Source organism: Trachypithecus francoisi, unplaced genomic scaffold (genome assembly GCF_009764315.1).
Source record: "Trachypithecus francoisi isolate TF-2019V2 unplaced genomic scaffold, Tfra_2.0 Lachesis_group1, whole genome shotgun sequence".
Classification (NCBI taxonomy): domain Eukaryota; kingdom Metazoa; phylum Chordata; class Mammalia; order Primates; family Cercopithecidae; genus Trachypithecus; species Trachypithecus francoisi.
Genome location: NW_022681454.1, coordinates 20,943,531 through 20,966,680, shown reverse-complemented (window position 1 = coordinate 20,966,680; position 23,150 = coordinate 20,943,531). Strand labels below are relative to the sequence as shown.

General features: G+C 38.6%; 1 protein-coding gene and 1 long non-coding RNA gene across 2 annotated transcripts in view; one reads left to right on the top strand and one right to left on the bottom strand.

The window, feature by feature from the left end:
- KCNIP4 (potassium voltage-gated channel interacting protein 4) overlaps positions 1-23,150 on the top strand; it is a 1,243,239-nt gene that overhangs the window by 192,381 nt on the left and 1,027,708 nt on the right. The gene's annotated exons all lie outside the window — the stretch shown is intronic.
- On the bottom strand, positions 13,532-17,163 carry LOC117085205. Its single transcript, XR_004437867.1, has 5 exons — positions 17,078-17,163; positions 16,938-16,981; positions 16,258-16,497; positions 14,897-14,954; positions 13,532-13,722 (listed from the first exon to the last, which is right to left on the bottom strand). It is a non-coding gene; the product is annotated as an uncharacterized LOC117085205 (long non-coding RNA).

Below are 23,150 nucleotides of genomic sequence, written 5' to 3'. Positions count from 1 at the left end.
GTTCTAGTTTGATTGCACTGTGGTCTGAGAGACAGTTTGTTATAATTTCTGTTCTTTGACATTTGCTGAGGAGTGCTTTACTTCCAATTATGTGGTCAATTTTGGAATAAGTGCGATGTGGTGCTGAGAAGAATGTATATTCTGTTGATTTGGGGTGGAGAGTTCTATAGATGTCTATTAGGTCCGCTTGGTGCAGAGATGAGTTCAATTCCTGGATATCCTTGTTAACTTTCTGTCTCGTTGATCTGTCTAATGTTGACAGTGGAGTGTTGAAGTCTCCCATTATTATTGTATGGGAGTCTAAGTCTCTTTGTAGGTCTCTAAGGACTTGCTTTATGAATCTGGGTGCTCCTGTATTGGGTGCATATATATTTAGGAGAGTTAGCTCTTCCTGTTGAATTGATCCCTTTACCATTATGTAATGGCCTTCTTTGTCTCTTTTGATCTTTCATGGTTTAAAGTCTGTTTTATCAGAGACTAGGATTGCAACTCCTGCTTTTTTTTGTTCTCCATTTGCTTGGTAGATCTTCCTCCATCCCTTTATTTTGAGCCTATGTATGTCTCTGCATATGAGATGGGTCTCCTGAATACAGCAGACTGATGGGTCTTGACTCTTTATCCAGTTTGCCAGTCTGTGTCTTTTAATTGGAGCATTTAGTCCATTTACATTTAAAGTTAATATTGTTATGTGTGAACTTGATCCTGTCATTATGATATTAACTGGTTATTTTGCTCATTAGTTGATGCAGTTTCTTCCTAGCCTCGATGGTCTTTACATTTTGGCATGTTTTTGCAATGGCTGGTACCGGTTGTTCCTTTCCATGTTTAGGGCTTCCTTCAGGGTCTCTTGTAAGGCAGGCCTGGTGGTGACAAAATCTCTAAGCATTTGCTTATCTGTAAAGGATTTTATTTCTCCTTCACTGATGAAACTTAGTTTGGCTGGATATGAAATTCTGGGTTGAAAATCTTTTCTTTAAGAACGTTGAATATTGGCCCCCACTCTCTTCTGGCTTGTAGAGTTTCTGCCGAGAGGTCTGCTGTTAGTCTGATGGGCTTCCCTTTGTGGGTAACCTGACCTTTCTCTCTGGCTGCCCTTAAGATTTTTTCCTTCATTTCAACTTTGGTGAATCTGGCAATTATGTGTCTTGGAGTTGCTCTTCTGAAGGAGTATCTTTGTGGCGTTCTCTGTATTTCCTGAATTTGAATGTTGGCCTGCCCTACTAGGTTGGGGAAGTTCTCCTGGATGATATCCTGAAGAGTGTTTTCCAACTTGGTTCCATTTTCCCCTCACTTTCAGGCACCCCAATCAGACGTAGATTTGGTCTTTTTACATAATCCCATACTTCTTGCAGGCTTTGTTCATTTCTTTTTCTTCTTTTTTCTTTTGGTTTCTCTTCTTGCTTCATTTCATTCATTTGATCCTCAATCGCTGATACTCTTTCTTCCAGTTGATCAAGTCGGTTACTGAAGCTTGTGCATTTGTCACGTATTTCTTGTGTCATGGTTTTCATCTCTGTCATTTCGTTTATGATCTTCTCTGCATTAATTAGTCTAGCTGTCAATTCTTCCACTTTTTTCAAGATTTTTAGTTTCTTTGCGCTGGGTACGTAAGTCCTCCTTTAGCTCTGAGAAGTTTGATGGACTGAAGCCTTCTTCTCTCATCTCGTCAAAGTCATTCTCTGACCAGCTTTGATCCGTTGCTGGCGATGGGCTGCGCTCCTTTGCAGGGGGAGATGCACTCTTATTTTTTGAATTTCCAGCTTTTCTGCCCTGCTTCTTCCCCATCTTTGTGGTTTTATCTGTCTCTGGTCTTTGATGATGGTGACGTACTGATGGAGTTTTGGTATAGGTGTCCTTCCTGTTTGATAGTTTTCCGTCTGACAGTCAGAAGGACTGTCTGTTGGTCTGTTGGAGATTGCTTGAGGTCCACTCCAGACCCCGTTTGCCTGGGTATCAGCAGCAGAGGTTGCCGAAGATAGAATATTGCTGAACAGCGAGTGTACCTGTCTGATTCTTCCTTTGGAAGTTTCCTCTCAGGGGTGACTCCACCCTGTGAGGTGTGGGGTGTCAGACTGCCCCTAGTGGGGGATGTCTCCCAGCTAGGCTACTCAGGGGTCAGGGACCCACCTGAATAGGCAGTCTGTCCATTCTCAGATCTCAACCTCCGCGTTAGGAGATCCATGGCTCTCCCCAAAGCTGTCAGACAGAGTCGTTCGCGTCTGCACCGGCCTCGCTGCTTCCCCTATTGGACTTTAGCTTTGCGCTGTCCCCAGAGGTGGAGTCTACAGAGACAGGCAGGCTTCCTTGAGCTGCTGTGAGCTCCACCCAGTTCGAGCTTCCCAGCGGCTTTGTTTACCTACTTAAGCCTCAGCAAAGGCCGGCACCCCTCCCCCAGCCTCGCTGCTGCCTTGTGGATAGATCTCCGCAGACTGCTGTGTTAGCAGTGAGGGAGGCTCCGTGGGCGTGGGACCCTCCCGGTCAGGTGTGGGATATATTCTCCTGGTGTGCCTGTTTCCTTAAAGCGCAGTATTGAGGTGGGAGTTACCCGATTTTCCAGGTGTTGTGTGTCTCAGTTCCCCTGGCTAGGAAAACGGATTTCCTTCCCCCTTGCACTTCCAGGTGAGGTGATGCCTCGCCCTGCTTCAGCTCTCGCTGTTCAGCCTGCAGCAGCTGACCAGCACCGATTGTCCGGCACTCCCTAGAGAGATGACCCCAGTACCTCAGTTGAAAATGCAGAAATCACTGGTCTTCTGTGTCGCTCGCGCTGGGAGTTGGAGACTGGAGCTGTTCCTATTCGGCCATCTTGCTCCGCCCCCTAAATGTTGTCTTGTAGATGCCATCTTTGCTTATGATGGTTCGCTTTAACACTTCAGAATAAAATAAGGGCAGTATCCTTGCTGGTTTGTTTTATGTTTGCAGATGAAGAACAGTATCCTTGGCTTTTTTCCTGAGATTCTTCTAACTAACAGCAACCAATTCTGTTCAAAATTAATTTTGTTAGTATTTTTATAGGTTAAAGGCAGCACAGATTTATTGAGCCTAGCAGTGTACTAGGCAATGGGGAAAATATAAAATAAGGAAACTTGTGTGTAAGAAACGGGAAAAACATATCAAGAAAAGACAATTTCTAATCTTCTTTGTTTCGTTTCAATGCAATGCTGTCCTTTAGGGTAGTCACAAGCCACATATGACTAATGAGCAGGTGAAATGTAACCGGTCCAAATTGGGATGTGTGGTAAAATAATCATATGAAAGAGATCATGAATAATTTTTTATGTTGATTGCATATTGAAATGATATTTTGAATATATTGAGTTGAATATAGTATTAATTTAATTTCACCTGTTTCTTTTTACTTTATAAAATGCGGCTAATAGGAAAATAAAATTATATATGTAGCACATATTGCTTTTTAAAATGTGGCTAATAGAAACATAAAATTACGTATGTGGCATACATTATATTTTTGTTAGAAAGTGTCATTGTAATATTTCCACTAGTCATATTGGGGATTATATAGTGTATAGTGATTTATGATTTTTTACATTTAAAATTATTTCTTTAAATATTTTTCTCAAATCATGATATTTGTGTAGCCACCTTGAATGTTATCATAATTATCCCATCATGGAAGTGTTGAGGTGTGTGTATAACTGGGACTTCCTGTTCCGCATCATTTAGCCATTTAGACATTTAGGTCATTTGCAGTTTGCAAAGTAAGGAATTTTTTTTTAATGTTAAACAATACAATCTTCCCCTCCCTCTATGGGAGTAAATTTGGAAAAAATAAATATGGAAGAAATAATTAAAAATTAATTTTGTCATAAGAAACATTTTTAATATCGTGGTATATTTATTTTGAGAGTTTTTTTTTGCTTTTTTGTGCTTGTTTTACAAATTTATGTTAATATTATATATTGCATTTTAATTATTTTTATGTGAATGTAAGAATTACATGTTTTAAATTTAATTATAAGATGATTGTAAAAAAAGAGAGAGAGGTCATTGTAATGTCTGTATAGTGTTCAACTGAGTGAATATGTTATTTATCTCTGCTACTGGCCTTAGAGATTGAATCAAATTTTGAATCATTACAAATAATTCATCGTTTTCTCCAAATTTTAGATTATTTGAACTTCTTCATCAAACAGGTCTCAGATGGGCATTTACAAAAATGTACACAAAGAAGTACTGTGTATCACACCTTAGTAACCACCATGGTTCAATTTAGAAGTTATATTGTTGAAAAGATTATAGATAAGTCCTGTAGTACCAGCTACTTGAGAAGCTGTGGCAGGTGGGTCACTTGAACTCAGGAGTTTGAGACTATAGTGAGTTATGATCATGCCACTGCATTCCAGCCTGGGCAACAGAGTGAGATTCATCTCTCAAAAAATTATTACAGGATGTTCTTAATAAAGTACATAATTAAAGAAGAGGTACACACTCTCTCCTTGCAACCTATTATTATAGTCAATTGTTACATGTGCGAAACGTTATTTAATTTTATGAGATTCATAAGTTCTTTCTAATATGAGCAAAATATCAGACCTAGAACAGTGCCTGCCATTTCGTAGTGTTGGTGAATGAATATCTGTTAAATGAATAAACTTAGCTTATTAAGGTATGTTTTGGTCATTTCATGCTGGTCTTGCCATAGAATGCATTGGGAGTGTGGACGGAAAATAGTGGAAATGGCATCCCTGACCATTCTGTGGCTACCCTTGAGCGATCTGTTTGCTTTGCAAAGCAATAAATAATAGAAATATTTAAAATTTTAGAGTTTTAATACTTGAAAGAAATTTAGAGAGGATTTCTCTAATTGATGATGTGCTCAATTTACAGAGGAGAAAACAGGCATGGAGCTATTGTGTACTGAAATTGATTCAGAAAAGGCCTAGAAGTAAGGCCCTGGGCTTCCAAATTCTGCATTTCACGTTGCTGTGCTGCCAATAGAACACAAATATTTTAATAAAGTCAGTCTCCAAACCCATCATTTTCCTGTTTTATTGAACAAATTTAGAGAGTTTTACTTTAATAAAAACATGTATCTAATTGAAGGTTGAATTTAAGCCAAGGTTTTCATTGTTAATAATTAGCAGCATGAATTTGTGGGCGTGGGATTGGGTGTTTTCCCTCATTTTGTTGGCACGGTTATTACTAGGGTTTTTCTTGTGCTGACATGCTTTATTATTGGCATCAGCAGAGCACTCAAGATTTTCAGTCATTCATGGAACCACTAGATTCTAGTCCCTGAGCTTAGTTAATTTTAGGCTCTGGAAGTTGAATGTTAAGAAAGGAAGCTTCGAAGGGAAGGAGTAGCAAGGGAGATAAGCTTTCAGCAAAGAAAACCATGAGTAATTGAGCTGCACAGGAACATTATGGATGAAAAGATCATTGTTCATATTTATATTTGGTATTTCTATTTGTAGGATACTGTTCTTGAGTATGAGGGCAGCTGAATAGAATAGTTTGACACCTGTAGTTCTTTCTTTATCAGTTAGCTATAACGGAATATTTATGTCAATGAAAATAGAAGAGCAAAGAAATTGAGAGCAGAAATCCAAAGGAGCAGTATGTCAAATTCAAGCAGAAGTGAAAAATGAGGACTTTGACCTGTGTTATAATTGCGTTCCTCCTGTATCCAGAGCCGTGTTTAGACAGGAATTTAATAGCGGGTTACAAGGACCGGTGGCAAGATCATGGGCATGAGAATTTTGGAAATGTAGGTTGTCATTCCAGGTCTACTGCTGTGTGACCTCAGCAAAATAAATTCATCTACGAAGACTTCAGACTGCCCTGAAGTCACCTCAGAAGTGAAAAGCTGATACCAGGTTAACAGGTCTCCTCTTCCACAACTCAGTCTAGAAATGACTTCCCAGAACTCACGGTCAGTTACAGAATAAAGAATGTCCTGATCAGTTGTGGATGTCGATGAAAAGTAGCATGATTACTGTTCTTAGGTTCTATAATTCTTTGACTACAAAGGTTTCTATGTCCTGCTATATGGTAAAACCACGAATATTCGCTTGAAGATGTTCATTTCTTTTTTACTTGACAATGAGTTCAAATTACTTTTGTGATTTGTTAATGACACAGGAAATACAGCCAATGTTGATTGAAGAGGCATGTGGTGATAATTGGATTCAATCTTAAGAAATGTGTAAATTAAAAGAGCAATCAAAATGGGCAAAATTATGCAAAGCAAGTGTTCCTATTCACTGATCATGTCACTGTGTTGAAATGTTTAATCAATATCTTAAAATCTCCAGAAGATACAAAATGGTTCACATAATTGTTCTGTTAGGGAAGATTTTCATGGGAACAGCTTAGTTCAGCATATTTCTAAGTCAATAATCTTTTCTCTCACAGTGGTCTGTGAGCCTGTGATTAGTAATTCATGATGTCAATGTCATGAGTAATACTAACAAGGAGCACTTACTGAGTTTGCTCTTTGCCAGAACCCATTCAAAGTCGTGTCTACAAGTCAGTTAATTTCTCACACAAACTTGATAAGTAGGTGTTATTATTGTTGTTATTATCCTTATCTTACACATTAGTACACTGATACTCAGAGAAGTCACACAACTTACCCTAGGTCACATTGCAAGTGGGCAGTGAAGGTCTTACCCAGGATATTTCTCTACTGCGAGTGGTGACAATAATTACCATTTGGAGGTTCTTTTCTGCATCACAGACTCTGGCAGAAGCATCACATATATGACTTTGTTTCATGGCTGTTTTACAGATGGGATAAGTAAGGCCTAGGGTGCCTATGTAATGAGTCCACTATCACCCACCCAATAAGTCTTATGGCTGGGTTTCTGTAATTCCAAAGACCAAGATGGATTCACCACTTAGGCAACTGTGGATGTCCCTTTTGTTAAAGTGAACAAAGTATGCCTATTAAAATCTGAATCCCATTTATTACTTGGGTTTAGAGAAATGATGGATTGCAGGAAGTGAAAATGCGTCTTGAGTAAGCATGTGCCAAACTCCTGCAGAAAGTCTGCACAGGGCGCAGGTCAAAGCTCAAACCTTACTTCCTCAAAGAGACATGTGGATGTCACCCTGTTTTTAAGGCACTTTCCAAACATCCACTCTCCCATGAAACCATACACACATCTTCAGTTACTCTATTCACATTATTTTGTTTTGTTGTCTTCAGAGCACTGACATTGTCTTGTCTATTCTTTACCAGACATAGTTTCATGAGAACAGAGAGGCTGTTGGTTTTATTCACCTCTGTGTCCCCAGTACCTCCAACAGTATATGGGACATAAATTGTACCCCAAAGCTTTAATTGAATGAATGATTTTGCTTATGGTTTTTATTATAAATATCAATAGCAACAATTTTTATTGACTGGTTTCCTGTGTTCCTTTCTTTGTAGTAAGTACACATTTTCTAAATTTATTTCTTACAATAAAATTAGGGAGTTTGTCTTATTGTCATACCCACTTTGCAGACGTGGAAAATAAGGCATACTAAGGTCAAATTACTTGCATAAGGATACAAACATAGTAGTTAGGAGTCACACCCCAACACATGTCTTTTCATCTGCACAGGCTGTACTCTCACGCCCAATACTCAGCTCACTTGTGACTACAAAAAGTTCTGAACAGGTCTATCTTTTCATTGGTTGATTTTCCCAAGATGTAATTTATGTGGCTTCATCGCTGACTTTGTAGATAAGATTTAAATTTAATGAACACTTATTGAATTGAGTCATAGATTATATGGTAAGCATCACTAGTTCTGCTTTACAAGGACAAAAAAGGAAGTTCAAATAAGTGATATTTGTGTTGCTAGAAATTGGTAAAGCCAGAATTTAAACCCAGAACTGTTAATTCCAAGTCTTTGGCTCAATCTGTAATAAATGATGAAGATTTCTCTAAAAAAGAATAATAGCATTCTCAACCATGTATTTCCAAACAAGTGTTTTCAAATTGCATATAGAGAGGAGGCATTATATCATGGTAAATATTGTGATTCTTTTGCTAAGTGCTCTCTTGGGACAGATAATATCTGAAATAGATACTTGATCATTATTTAGTCCAAACCCACATGTAAGCCTATGTCCTCTGTTGTCAGAGATCTAACCCACAAAAAGAGGTATCCTGAATGATTTTGTCTTAGTTTCCTTTCTTTCTCTTTCTCTTTCTTTTCTTTTCTTTTTTTTTCTTTTTTTCTTTTCTTTTCTTTCTTTCTTTCTTTTTTTTTTTGATACAGGACTCTGTCTCTCAGGCTGGAGTGCGGTGGCTGGATCTCAGCTCACTGCAATTTCCACCTCCCAGGTTGAAGCGATTTTCCTGCCTCAGCCTCCCAAATAGCTGGGATTACAGGTGCCTGCCACCACACCTGGCTAATTTTTGTATTTTTAGTGGAGATAGGGATTTCACATCATGGCCAGGCTGGTCTCGAACTTCTGTCAAGAGATCTGCCCACCTCAGCATCCCAAAGTACTGGGATTACAGGCGTGAGCCACTGTGCCTGGCCTATTTTCTCTAAAAGCACGTTTTACATTTGCTTTTCAGTATCATGAAATGACAAGTGGCAAATTTCAGGAGTGTTCATTGATTTTTCTTTCAGGATAAAGAATAATTTCAGAAGTAATTCAGAAATATCAAGGTAGATTTGTGCCCCTTTTAAAGTGGTTACATAGTTACTAAGCTGATAAACATGCATTTGGACTTCTTCCATCTGAGAAAGAAAGAGGCTGCAGTTGATAGATATTTCCTTTTTTTTTTTTTTTTTTTTGGAGACAAAGTCTTGCTGTGTCGCCAGGAGTGCAGTGGTGCAATCTTGGCTCACTGCAACCTCCGCCTCCTGGGTTCAAGCAATTCTTATGCCTCAGCCTCCCGAGAAGTTGAGATTACAAGCACACGCCATCACACCCAGCTAATATTTGTATTTTTAGTAAACATGGGGTTTCACCATGTTGGCCAGGCTGGTCTCTATCTCCTGACCTTGTGATCTGCCTGCCTCAGCCTTCCAAAGTGGTGGGATTACAGGCTTGAGCCACTGTGCCCGACCAATAGATATTTCTTATAATACTTCAGCTATTTTAAAACCAGCACTTAAATAAACAGACAAAGACGAAAACCATTTAAAGATCTAAACTGGCCAAATAGAACAAGGAGAAATGTATCTGCATTTCTTTAGGAAGTGGGAAAGAAAGAAATAAAAATCCATGTTTTTAGCTATAAAATATCAGTTGATATTTCTTTAGGGAGACTAAAACTTTTCAGTTTTCAAGCAAATATTCTGATTCTAAAAAGGGAGAGGGACTGATAAGATTAAAAATGTGTGGCATGATCTATGTTGTTTCAGAGGTGTTAGAGCCATTTATAGTTTCTAATAAAATCTAAGAGAAAATGCAAGTTATTGTATCAATTCAACCATAACACAACAAAAGATCGTTACTGCCCTATCAGCAACTATATAAATTGTGACAAACTAAATATGTAAGACCACATCTGAGCTAGAACATCAGTCACTTTGTTTTGAAAACTGTATTAATACCAAGTCTTTGATGAATATGCACAGAATGTTACCAATACTTTTATTAAAGACATTTGATAAACTACAGGTTTTTTTCTTCCAGATATTTGACCAGTTAAGTGGTTTCTCTATCCATGCTTGGGAAGTCCATTAGTTATGTCTAAATAAATATTTGGGTGCTACTATGCCTCCTTCCACAGCCTGGTCAATTGATCGGTATGAGCAACAGCAAATAAACAAGTTTAGAGCATCTTCCCTGGGATTAGGGACCATTGTTCCTGACTATCACTAGCCCCTTGTCCTTCAGTTTCAGTTGCTCTGGGGTAAGTCTGCCCGTTCCTTTGTGATGCCCAGCACTGCTGTTTTTATGCATTAATAGATCCATAACTGAAACCTAATTTTATTTGTCTATTTGCTTAGGACTTATTAGAGTAAATAACTAAATGAGTCATTCATTTAACTTAAAGTTTTGCCAGAAACTTTACATTCATTATCTAATTTCCTCCTTCTGCCAACAACTTTGGTGGGTAGGCATCAGTCTTACCTTATAGATATGAAAGCTGAGGTTGAGAAGGTGAACAAATTACTGGCAGAGACAGGCTATCCATGCTCAACTCTAAAGCTTTTCTTCTTTCCATGTTCTATTTCTTTTCTTTTTCTTTTTTCTTTTTGAAACAGTGTCTTTCTCTGTCTCTGCTGGAGTGAAGTGGCACCATCTGCTACCTCTGCCTCCTGGGTTCAAGGAATTCTCCTGCCTCAGCCTCCTGAGTAGCTGGGATTACAGACACATACAACCATGCCTGGCTAATTTTTGTATTTTTAGTAGAGACGGGGGTTTCTCCATGTTGGCCAGCGTGGGCTCGAACTCCTGACCTCAGGTGATCCACCCATCTCGGCCTCCCAAACTGCTGAGATTACAGGCGTGAGCCACCACACCCAGCCACCCATATTCTTTCAATAGCATGTTTTGTTGTTGTTTTTAGGGGTTTTTTTTTTTTTTTTTTTTTTTTTTTTTTTGGTTTTTTGGAGACAGAGTCTTTCTCTGTCACCCAGGCTGCAGTGCAGTGGTGCGACCTTGGCTCACAGCAACTTCTGCCTTCCAGGTTCAAGCAATTATCCTGCTTCAGCCTCCCAAGTAGCTGGGATTACAGGCCTCCGCTACCATGCCCAGTTAATTTTTGTATTTTAGTAGAGACAGCAGGGTTTTCTCATGTTGGTGAGGCTAGTCACTAACTCCTGACCTCAGGTGATCTGCCCACCTCAGCCTCCAAAAGTGCTAGGAGTACAGACGTGAGTCACTGTGCCCGGCCCAATAGCACATATTTTTATGTTAACTCTGTACAAGATAAAACTGTCCTAAATTTTACTCTGAAGTTTTTCAGAATTACATTAGTAGTTTTGTATTTTTATCTTTATATGTTGTTCAGTGGCATTTCTTCTGTTTAATGTCTTCATCCCATCCTAGAGTTGAGAGTTTAGGGGAGCTTCTACGATTAGACATGTTAAAGAAATGATCCCTTGAAGTGGGACAATTTAGAGTAATGATCAAGAGGCCAGGCTTTCTGCTCCAGAAGACCTGGTCTGAGCCCTACTTTCACTGCTTATGTATCGGGTGACTTTAGACAAATTTCTTATCCTCATTAAGTATAAATTTCCCATTTGAAAAACAGGAATAATGATCATACCTATTGCTTATGGTTATTTATGCATTAATTAATTCAACAAATACGTATTCATCTCTTATAATAAGCCAGGTACTCAGTAATGAATTAACCAAGTTGGCTGCCCTGAAACACTTTATATTCTAGCAAGAAAAGACACACACACAAAAAACTGATAAATAAATAAGCTTAGTCCAGTAGTGCTAAGGGCTGTATAGACAAATAAGGCAAGGTAGAGAGAGGTGGGTGTGGAGTGGTAGTAGTTGGAGAAGGATGTTTTTTAGAAGGAGAACGTTCCATTATGAAGTGACAATTGAGCAGAAACCTGAAATAAATTTTATTGAGTGAATTAAGACAAAACGACACAGAAAACCAAATTGAAGGTACAATGCTTTGTAAGGTGCCTGCTGTGGAGAGATGCAAGCCCTTACCACAGGCTTATTTTAAATCACTAGAATTCGAGCTCCCTAAGATGAGGGCACACTTCTGTTTCATTCGTTGCTGCATCACAAGCATGCACAATGCCTGTTAGATTCTCAGTACAACTAAGCTATAGCTCTTCGAGTCTCTGTGTATTTCCTGGTGGAGATAGTAGGATGAGGGGGTCAGTAGATGGAGAGAAGAAGCTGAGAGTAGAACAGGAATCTCCACGGTAGCAGTCACCTGCCCCACCTCATCAGAATGTCATCAGAGGTCTAGACCTAGATGGCTTTCGGGCGTGGGCTTGACTATAGTTTCACAAAAGGCACGATGCTTCAATAAAAAGTTTTATTGACAGCAGCTATGAAATCTACAGAAAACAGCACAGGTGATGGCTTGAGATTCGAAGACAAGTCTGGGCTTCCCCACTAACCCAGTGAGGGCACATGGAGAGAAATACACAACAGGACATTTAACCTGCATAAACTGCCAGTCCTGCTGCAACTCACATATTCCATTCTGATTTGCTGTTGCCTTACTGGAAGTAACCTAGGGCATATTTTTTTTTTAGAGACCAGGAAGAATTCTCTTTTCTTTTATTCACTCATTCAACTAATAGTGTCCTCAGCTTCTGGTTCCAAACTCTGCCTGAGGCATGAGATCTGAAACCTCATACTGTTTAAACATGGTATCTTCCATGAGGTCTGTGCTGTTTTACTTGGTGATATCCAATAGAGGTGATTGTCTCTAAAATAACCCAAAGATAGCCAGCACTTAGTGCACCCAGAGATTGTCTGACAAAGCTGAATGATTTATAAGGCAGTCTTTTAAGTGAATTTGCTCCTGATTTACTTAGTGAACATTTTTTCTCTAAAATCTCAGATAGTGTGAAAAACCTTTGCAGATTATGCATGAGGAGCCTCACTATGCTTTACCCTGCCCTACTTAATTGCAGATCTTGGAAACACTCACTCAGAGATGCCAGATATTTAACTGAACTTCCAATTCACTGTTGCTAAATTGCAAACATCCTTGAAAAACTGATCAACAGAAATGAGCTTCCAAGTGCCTCCAGAAAGGCACAATGCTTGGAAAAAAAAAAAAAAAAAAACCTCTAATTGCAGCAGCACATTTTATGGTCAATAAAGTATTCAATATGCTATGCAGCAGGGGTATCTCAACTGAGAGTCTAATAAAAATAACTGTGCATGTGATAGCTCAAAGAAAACTTTCTTTTCTCAGCAAGAGATAAAAAATCTCAACTGTCTCCAGCCTGGCATTTTTGATGAATTGCTTGCACAAAAGAGGATGTGTGGGATTTAGCCTAGCTAAAACAAAACAAAACAAATTCCTAGTAACAGGCTCCTAAAGAAAGGTAGCACCTGATTCTGCTTGGTTTGGGATTATTTACATGAAATCTTTCTTAAATATCAGTCCCAACCCTCTGCCCTCAGAATTTTTTCTTCCCAGGAAGGAATAGAATTTTTCTTTTTCTTCCGTCCCACTCTTTTTTTCCTTTCTTTAGTACCCATATGATACGGTTAGGCTTTGTGTCCCCACCCAAATCTCATCTGGAATTGGAATCCCCAGGTGCTGAGGGAGAGACCTGGTGGGAGGTGGTTGGATTATGGGGGCAGTGTGCCCCATGCTGTTCTCATGGTAGTGAAGTGATTTCTTATGAGATCTGATGGTTTTATAAGGGGCTCTTTCCCCTTTGCTGGCTCACTCTCTCTTTCCCATTGACATGTGAGAAGGTACAAGCTTGCTTCCCCTTTGCCTTTCACCATGACTGTAAATTTCATGAGGTCCCCCCAGCCATGCAGAAATGTGAGTCTATTAAACCTCTTTGTTTTATAAATTACCCAGCCTCTGATATTTCTTTATAACAGTGTGAAAATGGACAAATAGACCATGCATCCATTTCTTCCACTATTTATTAAGTGTATACATATATGACATTCCAAGGCAAGTGCTAGTCAACATCTCTTCCTTTATAAAGTGTAAAAAACCTGGAAAGTATGAACAAAGCTTTGTGGAATCGCATATGAGACAGCAGCTAACAGCCTTGGGGAGCCGGCAAAGGCAGCACTGATCTATAACTTTTGATGAGTCTTGAAGGAGGAGGGCGATTGTACACCTGCAGAACAGTAGAAAGACAGTTTCTATTAGTTTGGCCACCTTTTTACTTGAACTTCTCTTTCTTGGAGTTCTTTCATTTCTTTCATATTGTGACTATGCACATAATTATTGATTGTTCCATCAGATGTTGTTTTAATACTCGTAATCCCTAAGTCTTTTTTTCTTCTAGGCTCTGTTTGCCTTTTCTCTACCTGTGTTCAACCCAGTTGTGATTTCATATAAATTTAAATTGATCTGGACATTCCAGTTACACTTCTAAAACTTGGACACATTACCTGGCAGGCACAAATGTCTCTTTTTGAGATAAAAAGAATCAATGAATTTGCTTTTGGTAAAGCTTGTTATTATGAAAATTTCAACCACAAACAAAAGAAAGTGAATAGTACAATAAAGCTTATGCACCCTTTACCTAGCATCAATAATTGTCAGCAATTTTCCAATCTTGTTCCATTCATTAATTTATTTGAGGAGGTCATATTTTAAAATGAATGTTAGATGTAATGCTTTTCTCCTGCAGATTCTGAAGTATACATGTCCAAATGATAAGAATGTGTGTATACATAAACACAATGTCATTTGTAATGCCTAACACAATTAATGACAATCCTTTGATGCAATTTAAGATTCAGTTCATATATCCATATTTGCGTTTCCTCAGTTTTCTCAAGAAGTCTTTTAATTGTGTGTTTATTTGCGTCAGAATCCAAACAAAGTCTTTATAAGTCTTTATATGGTATTTACTGTTATGTTTTCCAAGTCTCTTTAACTGTGTAACACTAGCTCTGGCTCCTTTTTATTCAAGTCATTGATTTGTTTGAGAAAGGGGATATTTGGTCTTTGGATTTGGCTAAGAGCTTCCTCCAGATGTCTTTACCCAATCTCCTCTTCCCTACCTACCTGTGTAGAATTTCCATAAGATCAGGTTCAATTTATTTTTTGCAAGGCCTAAATAATCAAGACACCCCCTACATCCTACAGTAGGACCCCCTACTTCCTACAAATGGATAGTCTTAAGTAAAAATAGATGATTGCAGTCTTATCTAGCTAGAGGTGTGGCAAACTAACTTAACTATAGGGCTTTTATGTTGCCTAATGGAGTAGTATGTTTGGGGCCAGGGCTGAATTGTTTGAGGCCATTTAGGAGCAATGGAATGCTCACATTAGTAGCCTACCTTCTCCACCTTCCCATTCTGCAGCCCACAGCTTCTCCTCAAAATAACTGTTGAGCATCTGGAAAATATAGTTTGTAAGGGCAATAGATTATTAGTCTTCTCAGGGCAATCACATGGTTTGAACTTACAGGTGCCTAGAATTAGATTAGGATGATATATATAAAATATGTAATAAACTACTTAATTCTTGGTCCTAGTAAATGCTGAATAAATGGTAGCATTTATTTTCAAAATATGTTTGTAATTAGCCACTTTCCTCAAAGGATGTTAGTGTTTCACTTACTTGATAGTCAAGCCGTCATCAAGCTCAATCACTACACCCTCATTCCCAAACTGGCATCAGACCTTGAGCTGGGGAGGCATATATGAGGGAACTGGAAATGCTGGTGTCACTCCAGTTTCATGGATAGAAGATGTGGTCATACCATAGACCTTAGCTACCTCAACATAAGTTTTTGTGTTCCTTATTAAGTTTAGAACTTTTACGTTTTCACTTTAAGGAAGCGCTTTATGGCTTCTTCTTGGTATATTCGAATTGCCAGCATCACTACTCTTGTGCTTTGGGGCCATTGTTAAGAAAAATAAAGGGTTTTTTGAACATAAGCCCTGTAATACTGAGACGGCAGATCTGATCACCAGTGGCTACAAAGTGATTTATGGGCAGGCAGCATCTACAATGTGGAAACCCAGGACAAAAGGAGTATTCACATCACTGGAGGGAGGGAGCAGGATGGGCACAAGATTTCATCATGCCACTCTGAAGGGCGTGTGATATAAAACTTACAAATGGTTTATTTCTAGGATTTTCTATTTAATATTTTCAGACCACCATTGGCAGCTGGTAACCGAAACCACAGAAAGCAAAACTGCAGATAAGTGGGAACTATTGTATAGCTCCAGCCTTATCCTGGGATTAAGAAACTTAGACTCTAAGAATGGAGTATGAAGTGATGAGACGTAGTCAAAGGAGGCAAAGAGAAGAGCAAGGAACTCAGCACGAGGATGTTTGGGCAAGGATCTCCGGTATGTGTGCTTCAAAGAGGCATGCCCTGCTGTTCTCTCTACCCAAAGATACGGAAGAGTGAAAGGGCCCTGACCCTCAGTGTGACGGCAGTATAGCACATGTGGAGGGCAGTGGTGGGAGATGCGGAAGTAGGGTAAGCACAAGTCCAAGGATGACAGGTCTCATTAGCTGAATATTGCAATGACTCATCCAGGATTGGGTGACGATATGAACTTATGAATGGGGTTAGAGAGAAATGCGTAGGGTGGTGAATTTTTTTCCACCGTCACCACTATCTGCATGTCTGGGAATGGTGTCAAGTGGGGAGAGGGCAAAACAGTGAGGAAGTGGCACTTACCACATTGGTCCTTCATTGGAACACAGAAGAAGACTGGAGAACAATGTAACCAGCTACGTAGACCCAATGAAAGACAGCGATGATCATGGAAACTAATTACCCAACGTTGACAAAATGCTTCTAAGGAGTTGAGCTTTGGAGAAATTGTTTGCTGTCAGTGAGTTTTGTTCACAGCACCTTAGGTTTGGCATCAATTTTCCGTTGAGAATGAGCTTGGAGGAATGAGTCTTGCCTTCTGCTCTAATAGGGAGGAAAGCATTAACACAGAAGGCTTCAGCCCATCTTCTATTTAATTTTGAAAACATGTTTGGATAACATCAATTCTTAGAGATAATGCTCGAAATAATTTGCCACAGTATATTTTTATTGAATAAGGGAATTCACAATCAAGAGTTACACATTTAATCTTCTGAATGGTACACCAAAGCTGTTACTTTAAGAATTGAGTAATTTATTCTAGTACTTATTACATCCTGGAATGTTATAAAAGCTGTATTGTACTGTGGTTATTACTTAAATAACAGCAATCAGTTTTCTTGCCTTTGTTGCCACCCATCCACCACTTTTCTCAAATAGGATGGTGAATGCCATCAAAACTCAGGAACTGGACATTGGTGATAGGATTCTTTGTCCCTAACTTTTTATTTTTCTCAATCAGAAACACTAAAAAGCTGCCTTACCATGATCAGGACTAACTATTTCTTTTCTTTTCCAGTTCAGATGACTAAAAGTACAAGAGGTGATTATTAATGACAGTACAACAATCCTAAAAATAACAGCCCCACATTACCCCCCTTCTGAAACATCGCTAATAATTCACCTGTCTGTGTGATAAATGATTCGTATCAGGGTCCACATTCAGTCTTCACGATATAAGCCCACCCTTTAAGGAAGAAAGATCCTGTAATAAAGAAAGAACTGAAAGGTAAACCACACATGTACTTGTGTAAATATTTTTTGGTCTGTTTTCATATTTCCTAAATAGATATTGAGTGTAAAATTGGCATTTACTCTAAACCACTAACAATAACAACAAAATCTGAATTTCTGTCTACACCTTATCAAATGCTTACTATGTATACCATTTCCTTTGTCTTGTTAAGAATCCTATTCAATTGAGATGATAATCATGTCTATTATGAGCAGCTATTTGGAGAGCCTCTGTTTTGCCTAGTGGAACGTTGTAGCATGGAGCCAATACCCAACCCTTTGACTCTGCTCTTTTGGTGCTCTTTCCACCACACCCTTCTGCCTCAATATAAAAGGACAGTTTTGTGAAATGTGGCATCATTGTCTTCATATAGCACTTTATTAATTTCCCAGGGCTGTCATAACAAATCATCACAACTAGGTTACTTAAAACAACAGAAATTTGTGTTCTCACAGTTCTCCAGATTAGACATCCAAGGTCAAGGAGTCAGCAGGGTCAGGGTCTCTCTGAAGACTGTAAAGAATCTTTCCTTCCTCTTGCAGCTTATAGTGGCTCCTGGTATTCCTTGGCTTGTGGCAGCCTCGCTCTCACCTTAGCCTCTGACTTCACATGGCTCCTTCTCTGCGTGTCCTTTTATGCGCCTTGTAGAAACACTTTCACTGCATTTAGAGCCTACCCTAATCCAGTATGAGTTCACCTTGATCTTTACCTTAATTATATTTGGAAAGACCACATTTCTAAATAAGGTTACATTCTGAAGTTCCAGGTGGATGTGAGTTTTGGTGAGACACTATGGAACTCGTTACAATTATGTTTCTTATTTCTAGTCTAGTAGGAAAATAAGAGTCCCAATTAAGATCCATCAAATTAATGAACACAGTTTGAGTCCTGCAGTTTTGATTGGCAATCAGTTGCTCAAAGTTTACAATCTGGAGCTCCTCACAAACTCCAAGATTGAGTGTTCTTTGAATCTCAGTATTTCACCAAAAAGTAAAATACAACATTTCGTAGGTTCTTCTGGCACAGTACTCTATACCCTGCACTTAACTAAGAGTTGAGATGCATGTGTTAGAACTTGCCACACCTTTGCTGTATATTTCTCACAGTCACAGCGAAAGGCAGCAGAAAGGTAGTGTCTCATGTTATTGAGGCATCTATGGAACAAATGCCTCTGATCTTTAGGCAGATAAAGTGGATGATCTCAGGTAGAAAAACTGAACAGAGAGTGATCTTACCAAGGTTTCCTGAAAGGCGAACTTGACCTGCTAAGGATTCTCAAATTCTTATAATCGGGATTTCCATCTTTTCCCATAGAGTAATCTGTTTTTATTTCTGGGGCATAAGTGGGTTGGGTTTGAAATGGGTGTTGAGTGAAGGTATCACTTATGTCAACATAAAAGTTGGTTAAAAACCATGTGACAGAGTGAAAGCAAAGCATTAAAGTAAGAAGCTGACCTTTTGACCTATGCTTAATAGAATTGAAACTAAATTTTGGCATATTCAATCCAATTTTACTCAAGCTGAAATGATCATGTTTTTATTGTAAATATAAATGCATGTTGCTTTTTGGAAATTTTAAAAGTATAATACCAGTAAATAAAAACAAATAACAACAAGCAATTCTGTTATCTTAAAGAAATGACTGTGGGTATATTTCCTGCTCCTTTTATTCTGTATTTTTAATATATAGCTTTGCATACTGCATTTTATAAAACAAAATTGTAACTATTATATATTTTTGGTAGTTTTTACACACACCATTTTAATGGCTGCATAACAGCTTATGAAGTGTTGAGTTTACATTAGAGTTTCTCCATTGTGAGCATTTAGATTGGTTCAATTTTTTTTTTGGTATTATGAATAAGACTCAGATAATATTTTAGTAAAGATCTCTTCCTAGAAGTTAATATGCTCGTATCTACATATGCATTTTCTTATTTTTTTGATTATATTGACCTAGACTGAGTATAATATTTTTTATAATCTTGATTAATATTAAAAGTTTGCTTCCCAAAATGGTTTGTCAGGTTACATTCCTGCCAACAGCATTCAAAATTCTCATTGAACTGAAACCTTGCCAGGATTAAAATGCTTTTAAAAGACTTTCAAGTCTTACTAGTTTGAAAAATGAGGCCAAGCGCGGTGGCTCACGCCTGTAATCCCAGCACTCTGGGAGGCCGAGGTGGGTGGATCATGAGGTCGGGAGATCGAGACCATCCTGGCTAACACAGTGAAACCCCATCTCTACTGAAGAATACAAAAAATTAGCCGGGTGTAGTGGCAAGCACCTATAGTCCCAGCTACTCGGGAGGCTGAGGCAGGAGAATGGTGTGAACCCAGGAGGCGGAGGTTGCAATGAGCCGAGGTTGTGCCACTGCACTCCAGCCTGGGTGACAGAGCGAGACTCCATCTCAAAAAAAAAAAAAAAAAGGAAAATGAAAAGTATAATGATATTTTACCTTCAATTAGCATTCCTTTACTTATTAGCAAATGTAATATTTTTATGTGCCTGTTTCAGACATTTCTGTTTTGAATTGTTTGTGGTTTGTTATGGGATAAATTGTCCTTCCCACCTCAATACATATGTTGAACACCTAAATCTCAGCATGATACTATATTTGAAGATAGGGCTTTAAGTAAGTAATTAAGATAAAATGAGGTCCTATGGGTGGGCCCTAATCCAGTAGGACTGTTGTCCTATAAGAGGGGGAAATTAGGACACAGACAACACAAAGACTTGAGGACAGCTATGTGGGGACACAGCAAGAATGTGGCCATTTGCAAACCAAGGAGAGAGGCCTCTGAAGAAACCAAACCCGCTAATACCTTAATCTAGGACATCTAGCCTCCAGATCTGTGGGAAAATACATTTCTATTGTGTAAGCCCTGCAGTCTGTGGTATTTTGTTATGGCATCATAACAAACAAAAGCACTGTTTTTTGCCTATTTATTTATTAGGGTCTTATGGCTTTTCTTAGTAATCTATACAGGCTCTTGTTATATTAAACATACTTATTGTTTCCTTCTTACATTTGCTGCAAGGTGGTTATTTGTGTTTTGAATATTTTCTTATTTTTTAGCATAGAGCATGCAAATATTTACTATTATTCCACAATTATTCATTTTCTCCTTTGTGCTTTTGTTTTCATAGTACTTCAAAGCTTAGAAAGTCCTTTTTCCTTAAGAGTTTTGATACATTGTCAGTTTATTTTTTGTGTTTCTGTGGTTTGATGTGGACCTGTATAATGTAACTATTTTCCAGGTATGAGAGTGCAGACTCACAAAAGTAGGTAAATTTTAAATTTACAGAGTAAAGCTTTCTTTAAGATTTTTATGCTCTCACCTGTCTCATGTAAGGTATTTTCTATAGATATTACATCCTTTTGAAAATGTTCAATGTCTAAATTGAACAATAACCTCATTTAAAACAAATCTTTGGCCGGGCGTGGTGGCTCAAGCCTGTAATCCCAGCACTTTGGGAGGCCGAGACGGGCGGATCACGAGGTCAGGAGATCGAGACCATCCATCCTGGCTAACATAGTGAAACCCCCGTCTCTACTAAAAAAAATACAAAAAACTAGCCGGGCAACGTGGCGGACGCCTATAGTCCCAGCTGCTTGGGAGGCTGAGGCAGGAGAATGGTGTAAACCCAGGAGGCGGAGCTTGCAGTGAGCTGAGACCTGGCCACTGCACTCCAGCCTGGGTGGCAGAGCGAGACTCCGTCTCAAAAAAAAAAAAAAAAAAATCTTCTGTTTCACAAATTTCACAGTTATTAAGGCAAAGAACCTAAAGATAAAGAGTAGCTACTACTTTATGAAATCTGCTAAATATCTTTGAAGTTCTACTGGAATCTTATTTCAAGTGAAGACACTTATCTTGCAAGATGAAAGAAACATTCTCCTCTGTTTTTTCTTTTCACTTGTAATTCTTCTTAAAAAATGCTTAAAGTCTTCCTTTGTGGAACTTTTTAATCAAAGATTTCCAGTTTATTTCTTGGGAGATCTTTCTAGAACCTATTTAGACATGTCTCTCTTTTCCATAGCTTTATGCTTATTTCATTTAGTTTTGCTGTCTGGTCAATCAAAAATGCCATGTCTACAAGGCACCGTTTTTTGTTCCTTTGCGGGTAGTGTTCTTTTTAAAACATAAAACTGTTTTCATTTGTGAGATAAAATGATCATTCTGGAATCTCTCCTCAGTGGGACAATGGTAGGTTGGTGCAAAACAGTGGAAAATATCGTTTGCAAAACTACGTTCAATAAAGATTTGAATGACCTTCTGTGAAATTGTGAGGAATGTGTTTTGTTTTTAATTTTTTTTGTAGCAAAATATATTGACATACAAGGTATGTTGATAAGATTCATTCATTCAGCAGATATTTACTGAGTGCCATTATAAGCCAGATACTATCCTGCAGTTTGGGAATGCAGTCAAGTTTGTGGAGCCTGGACACTGACCAAGTAGAAGCGGCCTTGGCTGTGGTTCTACAGCAGGGTCCCAGAGGCTCGCGGATGGCCCAGGCATCACTGTTTTAGTTGCTGGGTTGAGAGTCCCAGGAGAAAGTTCAGGGAAGCAGGTGTTCATTGAAGCATTTCAATATTTGAGCAAGTGGGATAGCTCTTTCAGACTGTAAACTTTTTCCTGGCCTTATGGTTATCTTTACAATGGTTGAAATAAGTCAAACCAATTCTCACCTCTGGATATTAATGTGGGGATGTAGACCATGCAAAGATGAAAGTCACAAAAGTTGTAAGTATGTCCAGTGGAATTCCAGGGAGGCAGGGGTCAATGTTATTTGAGATGATAGTGAGAACACAGAGACAAAGAACTTCACTGGAAGGGCAAGAGGGTGACTTTGCAAAGTTTTGGAAGTTGCTCAAATATTCACCAAGGGGTTGTAGGCAGAGGGTGAATCATGAGCAAAGACCAAGTCCTCACTGTATAGATTGTGGTCACAGTTAGATTTACGAGGAGATGCCAACAACTTCAATGTGAATTGGTCTGCAAAATGTTTATTAGAAAAGTCAGTCCTTAACCTTACGTCATTTGACATTACAGTAGTAGTTCATTAATAGCAGTTGAGCTTGGTAGAATTCTTCTCCAATATTTGATTGTCAAGAAGGTTATAATCTAGATTTTCTGTTTCCTGGATTTATTTCTGGTGTAGCTTTAGCAGGTCTAGCCACTGGGGTAATCAGGCAAAGCATAACTTTATAACATCGACTCCCATGACAATGACTCCTCCCATTTTCAGAATTCCATTAACTATGGATGAAGAACATAATTTCTCATCTAGGATGCTCCTGTAGCTAAGAAAAAAGCTGCATAACTTGCAGAGAATAACCTCTGCATCTTCTCTCTTGTTATCTTTGTGGTGAGTTACAAATTTGACATTGCTGATTTTCTTATACCATTCAAGTTGAATTATAATATTTTTAAAAGTGGTATATGGAGAAAAGGAGAAAGTGTGCATCCCCCCTTCCCCCTCCAAAAAAGGAGTTGTGTCAAGGAATGTGTTTATTTCTTAAATATTATTTTGGTATTTAAAATAATCTACTTACCAAAATGTCCATGTCCTAATTCCTGGAGCCTATGAATATAATGCTGTACATGGTAAAAGATTTTGAAGATGTGATTAAGTTATGGATCCTTAGATGAGACTATTTTTCCATACTTCCTGGGTGGGCCTGATATAATCACAAGATTCTCTATAAGTTAAAAGAAAATAAGGGGAGGGGGGCAAAAGTATTGATGTCCCAGTGACATAGTATGATAAAGACTACACCAGACATTGCTGGTTTTGAGGATGGACAGGGGCCATGAGCCAAGGAATGTAGGTGGTCTCTAGAAGCTGGAAAGAGCAGTAAGTCAGATTTTCTCCTGACCCTCCGGAAGGAATGCAACCCTGCCAACACCTTGATTTTATCCCAGTGAGACCAATTTTGTACTTCTGAACTCCAGA